The sequence below is a fragment of the Oryzias latipes genome, chromosome 6 (assembly GCF_002234675.1).
Source record: "Oryzias latipes chromosome 6, ASM223467v1".
In the NCBI taxonomy this organism is placed as follows: domain Eukaryota; kingdom Metazoa; phylum Chordata; class Actinopteri; order Beloniformes; family Adrianichthyidae; genus Oryzias; species Oryzias latipes.
The window spans coordinates 7,218,620-7,239,652 of record NC_019864.2 but is presented as its reverse complement, the minus strand read 5'-3'; the positions used below and the strand labels follow the sequence as shown (position 1 = coordinate 7,239,652).

The 21,033-nt window shown below is 40.6% G+C and overlaps 1 protein-coding gene across 2 annotated transcripts in view; it reads right to left on the bottom strand.

The window, feature by feature from the left end:
• LOC101173858 (alpha-1,3-mannosyl-glycoprotein 4-beta-N-acetylglucosaminyltransferase C-like) overlaps positions 1-10,828 on the bottom strand; it is a 75,394-nt gene extending 64,566 nt beyond the window's left edge. Inside the window, exons 1-2 of one of the 2 annotated variants that reach the window (XM_004069442.4) lie at positions 10,640-10,828; positions 4,520-4,583 (exon numbers count right to left, since the gene is read on the bottom strand). The gene's annotated coding sequence lies outside the window, so the exon portion shown is untranslated. The remainder of the gene's footprint in view (positions 1-4,519; positions 4,584-10,639) is intronic. The other variant, XM_011475771.3, reaches the window with a different exon arrangement.
• Between the last annotated feature and the right edge of the window lie 10,205 nt (positions 10,829-21,033).

Here is a 21,033-nt window from a genome sequence, read left to right as displayed (position 1 = left end):
TTGTAGACATCCTACCCAGAAGAGTTGAAGCTGTATAGCTGCCAAAGGTGGATCGATGTAATATATTGAATCATTGTATTTAAAAATCTATGGGTTTGGAACGGAATGGCAGTTCAGTTCATATGTGGGTCAAGGCAGGTGAGCAAATACTTTTGGTAGTTTAGTGTAGACCTATCGGATGTGGTTGCGTGGATGCACGTTTCCGGAGGACGGTGTGAACGTAGCTTAATGTCTAAGATGCTGCAACAGCCATACACTGAACAGCCATACACTGAGGCCATTTTTGTTTAAACCTTCACTTTGTGCTAGTTGGTTTTAATTATTGAGCTTTTCGTTGGTTGCCCCCATCACCTTCAGTAATGCACAGAAACACAAACAAGTGGTGGAGATTTGTAAAAAATAAAAACAAAAAAAACAGAGGCTTATAGAGGCTTCTGTTCCACATTACCTTAATTTTGTTCTCTTCAATAAAAAAAAACAAAAACAACCAATGATGAAATATAAACTTATCTCTAGCCATTTACTGTATATAAAAACTGGACCGAGTGACCCCTCCCCCCTGGCGTTCCAAATAGGAATTTCCTGCTGAGTCCAAGAGGCCATAGACCCATGGAAGTCTATGGGACTTATATAGAGAAATAAGCAGCTAATACTCAGTCATTCTTTTGGTCAGAATAACCATTCTTGATCTGATACCTTTTATTAACATGTTCTTGATAGTCCTTTTTTGTTTTCATGATATCATGTCTTTATTGCAAGATGGAATAAAAACTGGCCAATCAGATGCCTCAATAAAAGTATGAGGGCTCAGGCTGAACATTTGAAACCTTTAATTCACAGAACCTCTCGAGCACACTTTCCAGTGGTAGGGGTGTGGACAAGCTGATTGGTGGGAGTGGTTGCCATAGAAATGATGACCAATCACTGCTTACTGACACCGTCTGGCTCCAATATGGTGGCATCTGTATTGTGAAAAAATGCCAACTAAACTGACTTCATTTCACAGAGTGGGAAGTGAACCGTTTTCAATTCAATTTTATTAGTATAGCCCAAGTTCACAACAACAGTCATCTCAATGGGCTTTGTACCGGTAATTGTAGATTAAACATACAATCAAAAGGATCCTAAGTGCATAGAATTCAGTAGGAGCAAAGTAAACTTAACTAACTAATCCCTGCCCTTTGACCCTCTACGGGTGACATCACAATCACTCCGTCCAGTTCTCATTTACAGTCAATGGTTTGTCTAAGACAAATACAAACTATTTTTGAAGTTAAAAAATCCCTACGCACTCAGACAGTGAAAACGTTTCTAAAATACTTGCTGACCTTTGGACAAATTCAGTTTTAAACTGAATTTCTGATAAACAGCAACAAAAAACCTTGCACATTCATGTTTCTTTCTGCAATATAAATGGCATCCAGTAAAAAAAAAACTGTTCTTTACCAAAAGGTAAACTGCAAATATTCAATTTTGTTGTAAGTTAAAAAAAAAAGAAACAAAAGCTGGGTTTTTTTATACATCTTTTTAAACACTTATCGATGTAGTCAAGGCAAAGCAACACTTAATCAACTCACTTTACTCCACAATCAGAAGATTTAAAAGCTGGAGTCTAAAATGAAGGGATGAGCTCCCTTTTCATATTTGTTCTTTCAACAAGTTAAAGATACTGCAGGGAATTTACAGAATTCATTAAAAAATATTATAGCTTGTTTTTTTCCTGTATTGAATGTTTTGCTGCGCCAAAAGTGGGAAAAATGATGCTACTTACGTGAAAAAGTCTCTGAGGTAAACATTACAATCAGCTATTTCACACAGATTGTTATTAAATATACAAAAGGAAATAGAAGTTACAGTAAGTGGATCTCTTTTACCTTTGGATGCGCAAATCTCCTTCTCTGTTTTTAAATTCTTTTAAAAATGTGCAGAGTTCATAAAGTGAAGTTAATTCCATATTTTTTGACGCCAAACATTCTTAGTCTAGTCGCCGTTTTTTCCGGGCAAATGCTTTTTTGACTTGGACCGACATCAAAGTCCCACTAGCAAACATCTCAGTGTTCATCATATGCAGCACATTTGTTAAACACCATGGATCAAAACTCCTCAAACAGAAGCATTTCTGAAATGTCTTGGGTTGCTTTAAACCACAAGTTTCAGGACTGAGAAAGAAATCCACAATTTATGCAAAGATCTCTTCGTCTAATGAGAACATCAAACAAGAAAAGGTTTCCTTTCTTGTCGAGAGACGTGTCTTATTAGTGAATCGTAGTTCTTTTTGGGGACTGTTGTGCCTGTATTTGCACAGAGGTGATAAACTTCATATTAAAGTCTGTCTGACATCCGGCCAACTTGATTTGCTTTTTGCAGATTGAAGAGGTTGTCACAGCTGAGAGACAAACCAGCCTGGGTGTAAAATGGACTGCAGTGGACGGTCATGGGACTCCTGTGGGACAGACAACAGCCTTTCCAGTAGGACCGCTCTGACTGAACAGCATAGGAGAGATTAGAAACGGCTGCAGGAGCGCAGAAGGTCTGCGTCTTACACGGGACCTCAGGGTGAGGTGTGTTAGTCATTGTCCTCGCTGCACATCGCCCCCCAGCTTCAGAGAACAGACGCCTGGTTTTGAGCAAACATGTCATCAGAACCAGTCATTTTGGTTAACCAGACGATAACAATGACTCAAAATGTAACACTTTTTTAACAACCCAAGTGCTGGATGGCTCTCAGGCTCTGAACACCCCCCCCCCCCCCCCCACTCTATGTATAATTACTGAAGAGCCCCCTAAGCCCGGGGTCTGGAACCTTTGATGCTACAAGATGCTACTATTTAGACATTCATTTTGAAAATGCAGCTTCTAAATATATATACAATAATTATAACATATTTTTCTATATACACATTTAAACTTTTTACACAAATGTTCCTTTCAAAATAAAAAGCACCCTGTGTCAGATAAGAGCCTCTTGCTGCTGCAGATGTACTTGCTGTGACAGCTGTGGCCATGATTTTGGTTTTAGTTTGTACTTTTGGAGAGTTTTTCTGACCGTTTTCTTTTCTTCTGCAGTGGGTGTCCTTGTCTCTTTTTTGTTTTCTTCCCCTCCTATAGTTGTGTGCAGATTGGAGCCCGAAATGTCCGGAGCACCTGATTGGCTGTGGACGTCCAGCTCGTGTTTAAATACTGCCACATCATCTGTTGGGGGGGGTCCAGCTGGCAGCAGCAGAGTTTACTTTGATATCTTTTTAGATTTTTTTCCCTGCAAATAAATTCCCCAGCTTAATTTCAGCCTGGGTGTTCGTAAAAGTTTTTGAGTCGTTGGTGTATTTAGTTTGTTTCCTTTTAGCTTTATTTTACATCCTTTTACAAGCCCCTAGACAGGGGTGTGACACTTTAATTGAAAATTACAGAAATCCAAGTCAAACCTGACATTTTCTATTAGTATGACTTTGGTTCACCATCCTCCTTTTTCTCCTTTTACTCTAGAATACTGTATATACATGAAACGTTGATGTAGAATGAATTGTTTTTTCTTTATAAATCTATACACTTAATTATATACTTCTGCCTCTGAAGTTATAGAGCCACAATTGAGGAATAAAGTGGCGTCAGACCCCTGTCTTAAACAAAACAGAAAACTTGAATCACTTCAGCTGGAGACAGCCTTTGTTCCTGACGTGCGTACATGTCAGATTTATGTTTCCCTTACTTGTGAAAGCTAATGAAATCAGTAATCATACTCCAAGGAAACATGTTAGGAAGGAGATGCCGAGTGCTAAACATTTCTAAACGTATCTTTTTGTGCCTTTGGCGCCAGCATTGAGATTTTTTTCTGCCTCACTTTGAGTCCGTGTCATTTTGGAACTGAGCTCTTCACATGTGGCTGAATATGAAACAGGGAGCCCAGCGGTCCATGACAGAGTTTCTCTGCCAGGAAAGAGGAGGCGCAGGCAGCTGCTACTCTCCGCGACGATCCAAGCGCTTATCACTGTGATCCTCTTCAAAAAATGGCTTGGCACTGATAGCAGCGCGAAGCCTTGAAAGGAAATGCTGAGAAAAACCGAGGACCAAACGGGAATATTAGCCATCAATATGGTAACAAAAACATAGTGAAAAACACAAGAGATGTTAAAAAGATGCTCTGGAAAAGATTCAGTCAAAAGACTGCTTTCCAGGAACAAACACGTTTATTATGTTCAACCCTTTACCTGTATGAAATCAGGAAGAAACATTAGAGTTTGGGCCACATCTATGATAAAGATGGAGGTAAAAGTTCCACACTTCAATGAAGCGGTTCCTCTCTTCTTGTTTTCCTGATCAAACTTTATTCACACATTTTTTTTTTCCTCGCACATCTGAAGCTGCGACTTGTCGCACTTGGGCGTTGTGACACAGTCAGACACGTCGCTCTACTGTTGCTCTGGCGACAAGAGTCGTATTGCATGCAACAATTACCGCATGCAACAAATATGAGTCCAACATAAGAAAGCAAGTGGTGATGTGAACTCTGAGGCACTCTTACCCGTCTGCTGCTTGTGAGAGGCTGCCTTCTGTGCTGGCACGGACACTCAGACTGCATGCGACAGCTTGAGAGGTAAGACAAACAGGAGAAAAACTCAGTACAGCAATAGTTTTGATTCATCTCTGCAAATTCTGTCTTGCTTTCCTTCTTTTTTTGCTCCTCTAATGAGCTGTCTGTCCGTTAGACACAGAGGGATGTGCTTTCGGTCAAACCGAACCATCAGTCGGTCAAAAAGCAGAACATTTTCCAGCAATAATGCATCAGCTCATCTATGCTTAAACAAAAAGAGCTCATTAAGCTCTGAGACGGCAACCTGAAAGTCAGAATTTATGCTGCTTTTTTCAAATAAAAATACTGTGCTCAGTTGTGTGTAAAGTGTTAAACAACCACGAATTCAAAAAAGTTGGAACAGTACGTTGTTGCTTTCCCTCCTCAGTCTGCAGCACTTCATCCTTTGATAATTCAAGCTGATTTTTAAACATGTGAGAGAAATCAAAGCCCAGCATTGTCGTCTCCAGAACACATGAATCCAAAAACGATCAACTCTTTTATGTAAACAGCAAAGAACTATTCAATTTGAGGCACAAATCGTGCTGGGTGTGAACACGGCTTAAGTCACATGCGCCAATGGGGTTTGGTTGATCCGTGCGGGGGCTGCGGGTTTTTGGGGGTCCGGGCCTGTAGAGGGTCGCTGCTGCATATTGAAGGGAGCACAGCTGTGGAGCGATCAGTTCAATTTTGAAATCACACGGTTTACACATTTACCAAACCAGGATACACAAATGCAACAAAACATGGAAGCATCCATTCAGAGTTCCTTTCACTGGAACTAAGGCGCCGAGCCCAAGTCCTGAAAAACAACCCCACACCATGATTCTTCCTCCACCGAATTTCCCTCTCTGAACAATGCAGTCCCAAATGTACCGTTCTCCTGGAAACCTCCGAACCCAGACTAAGATCATGATCCACTGCTCTAGAGTCCAGTGGCGGCGTGCTTTACAACCACTGCATCTGATGCTTTGCATTGGCTTGGATGCAGCTGCTCCGTCATGCTAAACCCGTTCCATGAAGCTCTCTGCATACTGTACTTTGGCTAATCTGAAGGTCACATGAAGTTTGGAGCACTGTAGCAATTGACTGTGCAGAAAGTTGGCGACCTCTTTGCACTATGTGCTTCAGCATCCATGAGTTGCTGTTGTTCCCAAACTCTTCCATTTTGTTCTGATAGAGCTGACAGTTGAGCTGACAGTGGACTGTGGAATATTTAGGAGCGAGGAAATCTCACCACTGGATCTGTTGCACAGGTAGCATCCTATGACAGCTCCACACTGGAAATCCCTGAGCTCCAGAGAGTGGCCCAGTCTTTCCTAAATGTTTGTGAAAACAGTCTGCATGCAGCGCTTGATTTTATGCACCTGCGGCCAGACCAAGTGATCAGAACACCTGATGCTGATCATTCGGATGGGTGAGCGAATACTTTTGGTAATGTATTTGTGAACTGGTGTAAGTTTCCTATGTGAGCTACCCTTTAATGTCATACTGGGAGCAATGTTTTAATCTGATGCTGTTAAAAATGAACAATAAAGTCACCAAAGCTTTGCCAGTGCCTCACCTTGGGTTTGATGAGATAGCACGTATTTCTCAGTGTTCTGCTCTCACGTCAGACAAGATGCTAAATAACAGGAGTGAAGGATTCCGCAGGCTTGATGGCCAGGAAATTCTGCGAGCGGATGGCCATATAGACCTTTCTTATACACAATAAAGTACACATTCATATGGCCGCAGTGTTAATTCCACTTCTTTATTGAATTAAAAAAAGAAATAGATTAAAAGAGTCAACTTTTTTAACCACCAAGCAGATGCAGATTGTAATTTATTGATGTATATGGAATCAGGTTCATTTGTAAAGTAACAGCTGACAGATGTTAAGTATTTTTTTACATTTTTTAGCAAAAAATTACTTTCTCAGTAAAGAAACTAATCAGTTCTGCTGATTTAAAGTTTTTTTCTCTTTGTGAATAAAATATATTATCATAACATCAAAATTCTCTTCATCAAAAGACACCTTGGTTCACTGAGCTCTTCTGTCCAGCCCTGTCTCAGGAATCTTGGTGTCTGGTTTGACAAAGCTATGTCTCTAGACTCTCATTCGAAGCGCTTGGTCAAAAACTGTTTTTACCACCTGAGGAATGTGGCTAAACTGAAGACGATGTTAACCAGATCTGACCTTGAGCTGATCATCCATGCTTTTATCTCCTCTCTTTTAGACTATTGTAATTCTCTTTTTACTTGTTTTAACAAAAAGTCTCTTAAACGTCTCCAACTGGTCCAGGCTTTTAACTGGAACCAATAAGTGCACTCATGCCACCCCTCTGCTTTTATCTCTGCTTTGGCTTCCTGTTAAATTTAGAATAGATTTTAAGATTTTGAGTTTAGCTTTTAGAGCCTTGCATGGACAAACCCCGATCTATACGTCTGACCTTTTAACTCCCTACACTCCTACACGTTCTTTGAGGTCCACTGACAAAAATCTTTTATGTGTTCCAAAAACTCATTTTAAAACTAGTTGCTCCCCGACTTTGGAACGACCTCCCGCTGTCTCTCCAGATTGACTCAGTCGAGTGTTTTAAAGCTCAAGTTAAGACTTTTTTATTTAGGAGAGCTTTTAGTTGACTTTTACTTGTGTTCACTTTTGCCTGTTTGTTTCTTTATACTCCTGTGTGCGTTTTATTGGGTATCGCTACTGATTTTATATTGTTTTAACATTGTGAAGCACTTTGTGAGTCGTTCTCTGTGAAAAGTGCTATGTAAATAAAGATTACTTACTACTTACTTACTAACATCGTTATGGTTTTTGACTCTGCGGAGCGTAATGCAGAACTTATTTAAATAAATGTATTTGATTTAACTTCAGAGATAAAACTACTTTTTAGTTCAAAACAAATCTTTACGTTTCAAAGTCAGGCAGCAGAAATGTTTCCATGTTTTGTTGGTATTTATCTGTTAAATCCTTGAAAAGTCTTTTTTTTTTTTTTCTGAAGCGCCTCAGAAACTGCGGTTTCCCTTTGATCTCGGCTGCTCTCCTCTTTCATCTTGTGGTTGTGCTGCAAAGCGTTGTCACTTTTGGCCTGCGACATGCTGCGTGTGGTTATGATGCAATTCTGACTTCACCAAACGCTGCCTGTCAGGGATGCTGAGTGCGATCAAAGACCAAATGCTGACTTTTGACTGGTAAAGCACACACTTCACTGCAAGAACACACACAGACACATTCTGCCTTTTTGTTTTTTACACAAAATGATGGTGTGAGGACTTGATGAAATGTCAGATGTCCTTTGATCAAATTACCACACAGATGACTGTCTAAAGCATTCTTTAGGTCGTGACTGCAGTGCCATTAAAGTCCATTTCAGGGAGTTTTCTGAAGGGACGGACCTCCCTGAGGACACCCCGGAGACAGAAAGAGTCCAACTAAAGAATTCCACTCTGATAACGATTTATTATGTCTCCAAAACCTGGAAAGTGGAAATGGCACATTTTGGAAGTGATTCATTCAATTAGACCAGGAGTGTCAAACTCATTTTCACTGAGAGCCACATCAGCATAGTGGTTGTCCTCAAAGGCCCAGATATAACTTATACATGTAAATAAATGTAATGAAAAATAAATGTAACTACTCCTTAATGTTAAATAACTCATTATTTATTTACTATAACTTTTTGAAGGGACAATTACAGTGCCATAGAAAACATGTTTACTTGTTACTTTAGCATAAATCCTGTTAAATTTTGTCTGCTGATTAAAACCCACATAACTCCAGTAATGACGGATCAAACTGTCCAAGTTAATAAAGAAAAATAACATCAAACTGAGCTAGAAAGAACATGTGTCACACGTGTTACATTTTACAAACAAAGGCTGCACACAGCCGTGCATCCAACTGATGGTTTGACTGATGACAACAATTTGTCTGCATAAAAACACATAAGACCTGCAAACATTGACTAATTACAACAGCTACACATAAATAATATGTACTCAACTAAAAAAAAAAAAATTTAAGAAATTAAAAACTTTAATGTTCTTGCGGGCCACATTTGGCTCCTGGGCCTTGAGTTTGACACATGTGAATTTTTTTTAATTGTTTAAATCTAAATAAAATATATACATTTTGAAATGTTCTGCAAATATCAAACCAAAAATGGGTTAGATGTGTTTATTAAAAACCAACCAGACTAACATACTTGAAAAAAGCACATCCTATACATAAAAAATGTTGTGTTTTCACTGAAGAAGGCATTTGGCTTGAGCCGATAGATTTTAAATGAACATTTTGAAAATGTTTGATGAAATAATATCACTAATTATTAATTTTTAATATGCAAATCTAATCGAAAACAATGCAAAATGAGAAAATGAATGAAAATAATTAGTTAAATAACATCCATATTACTTGCAGGGTTATATACCTTAAAACACAAGTTTTTATGGCAGTTTGATGGTTTTAAGGACATAGTATTCTGTTTGGTAAATTGTGTGTTCTGCATCTTTGCTACGCGCTGTAAAGACCATTTCCCACATGCTGGCTTTTGTCTGGAGGATTCTTAGTAAGAGCAGAAATTTTTTCTGCATTTACGTCCAGATTTCTGCTCCCTTTACGCAATTTCTAAGCTTCAAAGGTTTTGCTTTGCCACATTTATGTTTGAGATCTCATATTTTCTGTTTAACCTCTGAAAACGTGTGCCTCCTCCAGAGAAATTACGTCATGCACATGAAATTCAGACTTTTCGTTCCAAACCTAAAAAGCGACAAATAGATGCTTCCCATACGCACTCGCTGAACCATAGCTTCTCTGTTTTACCGTTCCCCGCCTGTTCAGTGATCATGAAGTGCGAGCCGTGTCACCACCTTCTGTCCTGAAACTTCTCACAGACATCCTGGGTTTAAAATGCAGCCATTGTGAGGTCTATAAAAACCGAGATTGGCACAAACAAGCCACTAAGCTGCTCCCAGAAGCAGACGATGATCCCCCCCCCCCCCCCCAGGCCGCACACAAACGAGGTCAATCAAGGTAAAAGTCATTTTCCCTAATTGATTCCCTCTATTAGATCCATATCAATCACAGCGGAGGGGGTGCAGGTGCACCGAAGAAAACAAATCAATGAAAGGAGTTTCAGTTTCAGGCAAGGACATGAACAGGACCCAAAGATCAATGTGAAGGCAATGACCCTAATATTTGGTACATTCAATTAAGCCAACAAAGATTATAAAAAAAAATCCCCTGGAGTTGCCTTTTCCAGACAGTAATGGACGCCGGCGGGGCAATAAATCCATCCTGCACTAAATGTAATTTCTAATTTTAAGGGCTTCATTATTCTGCTTCAGCACCTCAGACGGCAATAGTTTGAATGAGGGTCACGAAGAGAGCCAACATTAATAACAGCTGCCATATTACAGCTGGACGCGGCTGGAGACGGCGTCCCATTTGACAGCGTTCCCTTGAAAATAACATATGATGCCATTAGGTGCCATCATAGGTCACAGCCCACACAAACACAGCCCGGCTGACGAGCAGCTACAGTAAATCACTGTAATCCAGACGTGAGATGAAGGCAGGTTGTTCCCCTCGCTGCTGAGGGGACAGGGATTTGTGTCACAGGCAGAGCTGCAGTTTAGCAGCTTGAATCATGATGAAAGCTGATAAAAGCTCAGCTGTCACTCACGCAGAGTGGACGCGAAGAGGCACTTGGAAAGGTCCGACCCCTGAACTGGGAGAACTGCTGCAAGCCGACGCAAGTAAAGAAAAGCAAAAAGGATCCATATCTTATTTATGATCTTTCTTTCGGCACAGATCTCCTCCCTTCACGTTCCTCAAGCTGAGATTTGGCTCTCATCCCCCTCCAGCCCCACAGAGTCTGCCTGTCAATACAGAGGCACTTAATGCTGCTCAGATGTCAGGGAGAAGCTGCAGCACTCCCTTCTCACTTTACCACACTTTACCACCACTGAAAGCAGGCGCCGCTTGAAGAAAACACAAAGTCTGCAGAAGTTCTTTCTGGTCCTCATGAAATAAAAGCGAGAGCCATCAAGTAAAAGACAAGGAATGTTTAGAGATCTTACCTACCCACGATTCAGACCCACGCCAGCGGGTGTGTGGCTCTCTGCTGCTGCTCACCTACACTAAATCACTTCATGACTCACGCAGGGGGGAGATAACCGGCTCTCAGGGAAAGTGGAGTAAACACTGACGGCAGACTCGCTCTGGCTGCACTGCTGCTATCTCTCGCCCCTCCATTCTCCTCCTCCATCTCCTACTTCGCTTTGAACCTCCCCCTCAGCCACCCCCTCACTCTCCACCACAAGGTGTCACAAACACAGAGTCTCTGCATCCGCTGCCTCTTATTGGCTCCCTCTCCCCCAACCCGCTACCCTTCCGTCCTTCTTTGAGCGTCTCTTTGGATTTTCAGTCTTAAAGAGGCAGCAGGCAGCGTGCGGCACAGCTCCCTTCACTCTGCCTTATGCCAAGGAGCCAAATAAAGTCCACTTTCCTGGACGATGAATCAGGAAAAACTGCTGCAACCTGGCGATGACTGCATGTGGTTCTTCAATCCCGTGTGACAGATAAATTCAGCAGTAATGATGTCAGAACTGTTCAAAAACAACATCAGAAACTTACTTGAATGTGAAATGCACATTTATCAACCAAGTTTGCATTTAAAACAATTTGGTGATCCCATGTGTTTGCAGACTCTTAGTTAACTGTTCCTCTGCTAATTCTCCATTTGAGAGTCATTTTAACTTTTCTGTTTAGGAAAGAATAGAAGACCAAAATTATTTTTGCAATAATCAAGTAAGTTTGAAAACTGCAGAGGTTACACTGGACATGTGACTCGCGTTCAAAGACACACTAAACGCTCTGGAACGCATGTTCAGCCCATGGTGTTCACACAGGACAAGCAGGGAGGGGCTTCTTTTATTTCTACTGTTTACTAGCCCATGTACCTATAGTAAATCTTGCTCCAGCCTTTTTCTATCACTGTTTCACAGAAAGACTTGGTGTCCAATAGATCAAGCCAGGTACAAACCATAACCATTCATTTCTCCTATAGGATCATTTTACAAATGGTTGCCTATGAAGGAAATTGTTATCATTGTTTAAATGTATGTTTAAATGTTAACTCAGATTGACCTTTTTACCTTTTTAAAAAACAGTTGTGTGTTTGTTCATCTGTTTCTCATCCCAGCTAGGAAGAGGGGGTTTAACGGCACACTGTCCTGAACTGATAAAGAATACTGTTTGAAGTTAGAATCCACCAAAATGGTTCATTACACGACACCCCCTAATGAACTTTTCTCTTTGTTTGGAAATTGTTACCTCCTACTTGAATTCTTAATAAAAGCAGCACTGGGATGAACAGACACTTTGAGAAGAGAAGCGTGGTGGACGTCTTCTGTCACACTTGCTTTTTCTCCCTTGTGCATGAGAAACGTGATTCATGTTGTGGACTGTTGTTTCTAATTGTGTTTTTCTTTAATGTCTAGATGCATTTATCTGACATTGGCACTTCATCAAATTAAAGGGGGCGCCATCCAAACATCATTACCAAATCTGATTCGCTAATTGGTCAAAGTTCAACTGGTTTTAACTTGCAACTCGTCGCAACTCTTGCAACTCGTCGCAACTCTTGCAAAGTTTTGTACGTAGAGCCCAAAAACGGTTGCAAGAAGTTGCGTAGCCAAGTGTGAATGCAGGGGTTAAACACAAAAGCCCACTTTGATGCGCATTTCTAGAGACTTTTAATTGGAAGTTGTCGCTTAAACGAGGCCGGTGTGAACGTAGCTTTACACTATAGGAAAAGAACTGATGCAAGCCACACAAAAGATAATAAATAATCTAATACTTTGCTATAAATCTCTGCTAATACGTTTCTAGAGTTTGCAGCTTTTCCTGTAGATGGATTTTGCCTGAAGGAAGGAGGCAGATTGGTTGTTCAAAACAGGATTCGTTCAATAATTTAGTAAATTGTTGATGTTATGCGTTGCTGAAAAACAGGTCAAGAAAAAGCACTCGGGCTCAGGAAACATGACTGCAGATTATAATTTTTTAGAGCCAGGGGATCAAAAAGGAAGCTGGATCTGCCCTAAAGTCCAATCCGCTTTCACACTGGTCATCTGTACCACCTGCACCCCTTTTTCTGAAAGTAGTTGTAAACATTCCTATGAAGTTCAGTTTGTAAAAAGCAGAAGAGGGCTATTTATATAGGAATCTCTGCCCAAGACACTTTACTTCATTGCCTCTTTCCTTGCAATGACCAATGAACTCTTTAAAGAGGTTGTACTGTTTTTTCTGCTCTATAGAGAGTAGAATTTAATTTTAAAGGGCCTATGCAATGCTATTCCAAAGTCTTTGGCACACTAAAGAAAACACTTTTTTTAATCAAATAATAGTTGTTCAGCTGAGTTCTTTTATGACTCGATCTCTGAGGCACCGCCTTTCGCTCTTTGTGAGTGCCACCCATTTTATGACATCAACCTGGAGTCGGCCTCTGCAGTGTGTCTTCATTTTGCCCACGAAAACAAACAACATCCAAACTTTTGCAAAGATGGATGTGCATATTGTGCATGAAATAGAAAAGCTTTGGTCGATCACCACTAGCTCAAAGGAGAAAGTGGGTGTGTGTGTTAGCCTGGGGGGCTACAGACTCTTCCTGGAAGACTGCTCACCACTTATCTACGTCACAATGTGAGAACCCACTCGTTTTTGTGGAGTGGGAGGCGCTTGTGCTCAGAGCGCAAGTTTTAGAGGAATAATTCAGAAATGGATTAAAATACCACTTTAGAGTTGTTTATAGTCAGGAATGAATAGTATAATACACTTAAAAGCTCAAAAAATTGATTTAGCACGGTATAGGCCCTTTCAAATAATCAGACTGACAGAGCACCGAATAGGCTAGCTCTCAAACTTAATTTAACATTAGTAAAAACAACTAGAACTATTTCATAAATAAAGCATGGCTGGGTAGCTCAGTTGGTAAAGTGCAGGACTGGCACGCAGGGTTTGATTCCCAGGGGCAGAATGAACCATCAATGGGGCATTTACCATAACCACGGTGAACAATTAACATAACCCACTGTGGGCCTTTGGGCAAGACCCTTAACACTCCTGCCTACCTCATAACCCATGAGAGACAATGAATCACATGTCAACTTCGGCCCGTTCCTCCAGTCTGAAGCTCTCTGAATTCTCTCCAGTCTCCTCTGTGGAAATCCACAAGCAGCTGATAGCTATCAAAGCCTCCACCTTCACTTTGGACTTCATTTCCTCCACCCTTGTTAAAGGTTGCTGTCCTATCATCTCTCCACTCATCACAACAATAATTAACTCTTCACTGTCCTCTGGTACCGTGCCCCAGTCTCTCAAGCTGGCAGCTATAACCCCCATCCTGAAAAAAACCTGCTCTTGACCCCGACAATATTGCAATCTTCCGTCCCATCTCCAACCTGCCATTTCTGTCCAAAATACTCAAACGAGTAATTGCCTCCCAGCTCAAATCTCACAGAAACTCAAATAATCTGTTTGAACCCTTTCAATCTGGTTTTCGGCAACAACACAGCACTGAAACAGCTCTGCTCAAAGTCTGCAATGACACCCTTCTCTCCTCCGACTCTGGACAGCTCTCCATCCTCATTCACCTTGACCTCACTGCAGCATTTGACACCATTAGTCACTTCATCCTGCTCTCCCGTCTCAAGAACGGTCTCAACATCACCGGCTCTGCTCTATCCTGGCTTCAGTCCTACCTTACCAACCGTCAACAGTTTATCAAGGGAAGAAACTGCTCATCCTTCACAGCTCCTCTGTTGCAAGGTGTTCCCCAAGGTTCGGTGCTTGGCCCACTCCTGTCCATCCTTTACTTCATTCCCCTTGGCAACATCATCCGACAACATGGTCTTAATTTTCACTGTTATGCTGATGACATACAACTATACATCTCCACCAAATCCATCAGCTCCACCACTTACTTCATACTCACCCGCTGTCTAACAGACATCAAAACATGGCTTGGGCACAATTTTCTCAAAGTCAACTGTCATAAGACAGACATAATCATAATTGGCCCCAAAACCACAAAATCCATTCCAAACTTTCAGTTAAATTTCAATAACACCACGCTTTCTTCGTCACCTCATGGCGTCAAAGCCTTTATTACCTCCCGGTTAGATTATTGCAACAGCATACTCCATGGTACACCCTCCAAAATAATTCAAACTCTGCTGCCCGTCTGCTCACACACACCAGCTCTCGTGAACACATCACCGCCCATCCGTCAGAACCTTCACTGGCTCCCCATCGCTCAGCGTATCAAATTCAAAGTTCTCCTCATCACTTTCAAAGCACTTCATAACCTGGCCCAACCCTACCTCACCGATCTCCTCCAGCGTCACACCCCTTCCCGCTCTCTGATGCTAACCTTTTGTCCCTCCCCTGTCAGACCAAGCATCGAAATTGTGGAGACAGAGCCTTCTCCATTGCTGCTACAACCTTATGGAACAATCTGCCCCAACATCTCTGACTGATCTGAGACTGTGCTGACCTCCCAATTTTTATAAAAATCACTTAAAACTCATCTTTTCAAAAAAGCTTTTAATCTTTAATCTGTCTTTTTATGTTTTTATTTTTATTGTATTAGCTTTTGTTCTTATTTACTGTTTTTTGCTCACATGTTGTAAAGCGTCTGTGTGCCATTGAGAGGGCTATACAAATAAAATGTGTTGTTAATATTTACTATTATTAAGTATATAAAGTTAAAAATATGTGCAAATTAGGTTTAAGTAATATACTTCGAAATCACTCATTTTAACTATCTTCCGTAATTGATTTTGCATTCTTTTATCTTTATTGCATTTTTAATTATTTTTTTTATTATTATAAGGTAGTGCTATGAAATAAAATTAAATAAGAAAAAAGGGTCCATACTCTGTCCATCTTCTGCTTATTAACAGCCGTCCTTCTGGTTTAACAGAGTTTTTAAGTTCTTTTCACTGTTATGTCTCCAGATATTAGATAAAGGTCCGCATCTTGGTGCGGCTGTTATCAGCGGCGCTAAAAGTTGAGGTCAAGTTGTCTGCAGGTGGCAGGTCTCGATGGTATTTAGATACAGGGAAATCTCTTTAGATGTGAAAAATGTTTCCACTTGGTGTACCAGAGACTCTCCATCGCTCTCCGTTTCAGAAGAACTGCTAGGAATGCTGGCGCTATTAGCATTAGCGATGCTAACTCCAGCTGCATTCAGCCTTGCCCGAGGTTTGATCTGTAATCCAGTGAGAATGACACTACACATCCTTGCTTGTTGTTCCACATCGTCCAGTCTTTTCTCCAGAATGTTGATGCGGTTATCTTGTTGCTCGTTTTGAGCTCGGAATCTTCTGAACTCTTCCAGCTCCAAGAGAGGAGTTAGCTTAGCCGGGATTTTGTTCACTCGCTCCATGAAAGGATGCAATGTAGCTTTGGATCGCGTCAAACTTTCTTTTAAGGTCATCGTAGTCACCTGGCCCTTGGTTTTTTCTTAGGGGCCATGGTCAGCTCTCTTTTTATGGAGGCAAATATGTCGTAATTAACCTGCAGTTAATCTTCTTATCCAATAGATTTTTGGTAACAAACAACTTTTTTTCCTCATGTCAATCAGGATGTTTGGGGGCAAAAGCTGCGTGTTTATTCTGGAATGTCTCACCACATTTGAGACTTTGTTGTTTGCTAATTCCTCATTAAATATGAATCATTCTGGTGAAGTTGTTGAAAACAAACAAATCTGCCCAGGTGCCATCAGATGTACTGTTTTCTTCAGGAACTTCGATTTTCTCCAGATTCTCCATCGTTGCCCTACCTGGGTCGGAACATTGTTGGGGTTACATACCGGCCGGAGTTGTGGCGGTGATGTCACTCGAAAGTCACAAAGAACTATACTTAGAAAATGTCTACATTTAGATTTTATTTTTTTAAAACCTAATACTCAGCCTTTTAGTTGTTTGTCTTGTTTTGTAAAATTATTTTTATGAAACTTTCCTGTTTACTGCTTGCCGACCATAGTCGTCAGCGTAGGGGTGCCGCTCCAGGGACGAGCAGCTCGCCTGGTTCCGACCTGCTCCTGCTTTCGACCCGCTCCTGGTTCAGACCTGCTCATAAAAACACAACAGCTGGTCGACAGACGACCCGGAGAGGTTCTACATGATGAGGCTTTTATACACTTCTCATTGATCCTCATTCAACATGTACTGTCTTTTTAAAAGATCTTTCCATCCCATAAAAAAAACACTGGTCCGCGTTCACGGCCGAAGACACGCCCCCTCAGCGCGTTCATGCTGCTTTTTTCTTTCTACCTGCTGGCACATCCCAACAGTGTTAAAGGAACCACAACAATTTTAGAACATTATAGTTATTTCACAAAACCACAAAGAGCCGCAGCACAGGGATGCAAGAGCCGCATGCGTCTCCGGAGCCGCAGGTTGCCCACCCCTGATTTAGCCAATTTGTGTTAAATGACTGGAGGAGCGTGTGTGTGCGATGTGAGTTTTCTTGTGTTGCAGGTTTTGATTTGTTTTGGGTTGTTAACAGGAGCTCTGGGGACTGTTGGAACCCGCTCTTATATGATTTTCCTTCACTTTTTTTTCTTTCTTTGTATGACATTTTTCTATGTGGGAATTTTATCAATCCTTGTTTGTTTGCCCCCCTCAGTGCTGAGGACCCCTGTGTCAGTCCTGTGGTCAATGTGCAGGCCTTCCCTAGTTTGGAATGACGTGTCCTTGGGTTGAAGGGATCACGAGTGTGTGGGATCTGCATCAAGAGAGTGAGGTGATTTATACCTTTGTGTTCTTCGGAAGCCTCCACCTCCCTCAGCCATTCAGGTCTTTGGCATACTTAACTTTAGCCCATGGTGTTCATACTAGACAAGCAGGGCGATGCTTTCTCATCTTTTTATTATTATTTTTTTTTTTGCTCCAGGCTTTTTCTTTAACAGCTCTATTCCAATATTTTAAAAACGTGGTGTCATATAATATCAGCTGGGAACAAACTGCAATTACCCATTTCTCTATAATCAGTTTTCAAATGTTACTACCAAATTCAAGTCCCTGATTCGCCATTAATCAATGGCCGTACTTTTGTATGTAGAGGCGTCGTTTGAACGCACGTTGTAGAGAACTGAGTGAACATAACTACACAATCATATACTTCATGAAGAAATCTGAAATGCACTCAGTGAAGTCTTCATTCCTCACACCAGTCTTCCTCTTTTAACATCAGGCAGACATTCATTCATTCATTCATTCATTCATTCATTCATTCATTCATTCATTCATTCATTCATTCCCGTTGACATCGTTTGAAGTTGAAAGTGACTGTGATCCCTGCTCTGCTATACTCAGCCACTGACAGAAACACAGCTCGTGTGGGTGTACTGATGCTTTGGAGCAAAGCAGCGTTAAATAAGGGGGAAGACTTTGTGCTTTAACACCAAACGCCACTTTCACGCATTAAGGATTTAAGACGCACAAAGCTTCAGGTGAAGGGAACAAGGAAAAAGATTCTGTGATCCCATTTACAAGTTACAACCTAACCCATCTATTACAAACTCATATACACTAGTTACAGATTACAGATACACGAACAGAATAAGACTTTTTTTGTTTGACTTGTTCTTCTTGTTTGTGCTTTGTATCTGTGAACTTAGCCTATGAAGGTATTAATGTTCCAAAATGGACGAGCTTATATATTTGATTTGAGAACTTGTAATACACATGCAAATGGAAATTTGTCAGTTCACAGCAGAAGATTTTTACACACAGATGCAGATTTTTTTTGCACAAGTATTCACATTCTGTATTACAAGTTCTCAAATCAAATATACAAGCTCGTCCATTTTGGAACATTAATACCTTCATATTAGCCTTCCAGGGAAAATCAGAATGACATTATGACAAAAAAAAATATCTGTTTAGGCACAAACAGGAAGATAATCTGCTAGATTCAATTTCATATTTAATGACGCCGCCACGTAAGAACCTGAAAGCAGTGATTTTTCCAAGTCTGTCTGAGTCTAAATGTCAATGGCAACCACCCTAGCCAATCAGGAGTGAGCTTGTTGGAAGATCACACCCCTTCCACTTCAAAGCACCTGCATGAAATCTCTTAATTAGATGTTTTGAACGCTGGACTTGAGACCACCTACTTTTATTGAGGCATCTGATTGTTCAGTTTATAATTTGCACTAAAGAAAAAATATCATGTAAATAAAAAGGATTATCAAAAACATGTAAAAAGAAAGTATAAGAGCAAGAATGATTATTCGGACCAATGGAATGACTGAGTAAAAGCTGTTTATCTCTCTATAGAAGTCTTTGGGACTTTGGTTTCTTAGACCCAGCAAATACTTCCTGTTTGTAACATGAGGGAGGAGGGGTCACTCAGTCCAGTTCTCATTTATAGTCAATGGTTTTGTCAGCTCATGACTCTGGCTACCACTTTAAAAGCAGACAAAACAATATTATTTGTATTTATGCTTGACTTCTCATATCTTCTCAAGTAAAGATGTCAGTTTTCATTAAAAAGTCACAATATCACCAAACTATACCAGATCTGGTAAACTAGTTGTGTCTGAATTCCCCCACTAATCCCTGGTTCAGTGCACGATAAAGGGCGTTCCCCATTCTGTGAGTGTGTCTGAATCTACCATTCCAAAATTTCCCAGAGTGTGCATCAATGCTCACTCAATTAGTGAACATAGACCACAATGCATTGTGTTTAAGCAATATGTCCTCTGAAAGGAATGTATCATTTATGAATATTGTATTTACATACAAGTTTTCATCATCAGAACACAGTGAACTCATTAATAGTATTTATAAAATGTTCACATTTATTAGGTTTTCACTTTTGTAAATGGATGATGTCATATTTGCCATTTAAAAAATGTAGTGAGCATTGTGTTTGACTCGAATTAAAATCCACTATATAGTCTTTTAGGGAATAGTGAAAGAATTTGGACATTGACTCAGAGGCTTACCTATGAAATATTGGAAATAAATGTGATTAGGTTTAAAGATAACTTGAAGTGTGCAATAAGAGCAATGATAGCATAAAGAAATGACCCTTCATCTACTGTTATGACTCAAGCATTGTAGGAGTGTTGATGGTCACTGCAGTGTTTTTCACCATCACAGCTGTTGTCCACTCTCCTGTTCTTTTAAAATGTGGGGAGTGGATCCTTTCAGAATTTCTTAGCTGGCTTACAAACCAGTGAAAGGTGTTGGAGCTACTTTTATTGAGTTTGAAATTTAGATGCAGGATTAAAATTCAATCAAACACATGTTGCTTTGTAGAAACCCCAGGGATCAGTTTGGATGATGCCTGCAGGCAGCAGCTGCGGCAGAGTCAGTCATTTCCAATGAATTTATTACAAATTTCCATTTCTGTCTCACATCTCCCTTAAACTAAATCACATTTGTCTCCATGCTATTAGATTTTTTTTTAATTTTGTGTCACAGTTAAATCTGTTCCTGGGAACAAAGAATAACCTCAACAAAACGACAATTCTTCAGGAAGTGAGTAATTTAGCTGACATGTTTTCAAGAAGAAATTCATGGCCTTTCCATGAGTGATTGACAGAGAAAATAATGCAGTCGTGCTTATGAAAGCACTCACTGACAAAACAAAGGAAGCAGTTGAAGTCCAGTCCAAGCAAACTTCTTCGTGATGCATCCCTGGGGGAGTCTGAGTGGCAGGACATGGGTGAAAAAGGCCAAACATTAACATCCAATGCTAAGATTGAAGAACACAACCGTGATCTACCTGACTGGTGCCGCAGCAAACTGCGATGTGATTGGATGGGGGTGGAGCTGACAATCAATGGAGGAATCGGTGCTCCAGGACATCTATAGACGATCCCATCGTAGGAAGTCCAGAGAAAAGATCGCAACCTGCTACATACACATTTGAATGTGTAAACTGTCCCTTTTTTATCACAAATTGCAGACTTGATCAACCCTTAAACACCGGAGTTTTAGCAATGAACACAATTCAAGTGGATTCTGAAGTGGAGAAAACCATACAGCTTTGCGTTGGTATGCAACACAACAGTGAAGTCCTTAAGCAAAAAACTTGAATCAGCTGGTTGACAAGCATTGATGAGCGTGTGTCATTTAAGCCTAGTCACATACAACAGAACTGGCGTTTAAAACAGTTTCACCGTGATACTCTTCCTTTCAGGAGGATGCAGAGTTGCAAAAATTTGGTTAAATTTGATTGAAACACTAATGTTCCTGTCTGTTGTGATGTCAAAAGATCACAACTGTGTCAAACAGACGATCTATTGAAACAAATTCACTGTCTGGAGCCATACAACTACTAAAAATCATGTTTCCTTGATGTGCTCTGATTTCAGACTGAAATCCTTATGCCTCACTCACATGCACTCATACGGGTGCTGCAGGTTTTTGGGTTGTCCGGACCGTAGAGAGTT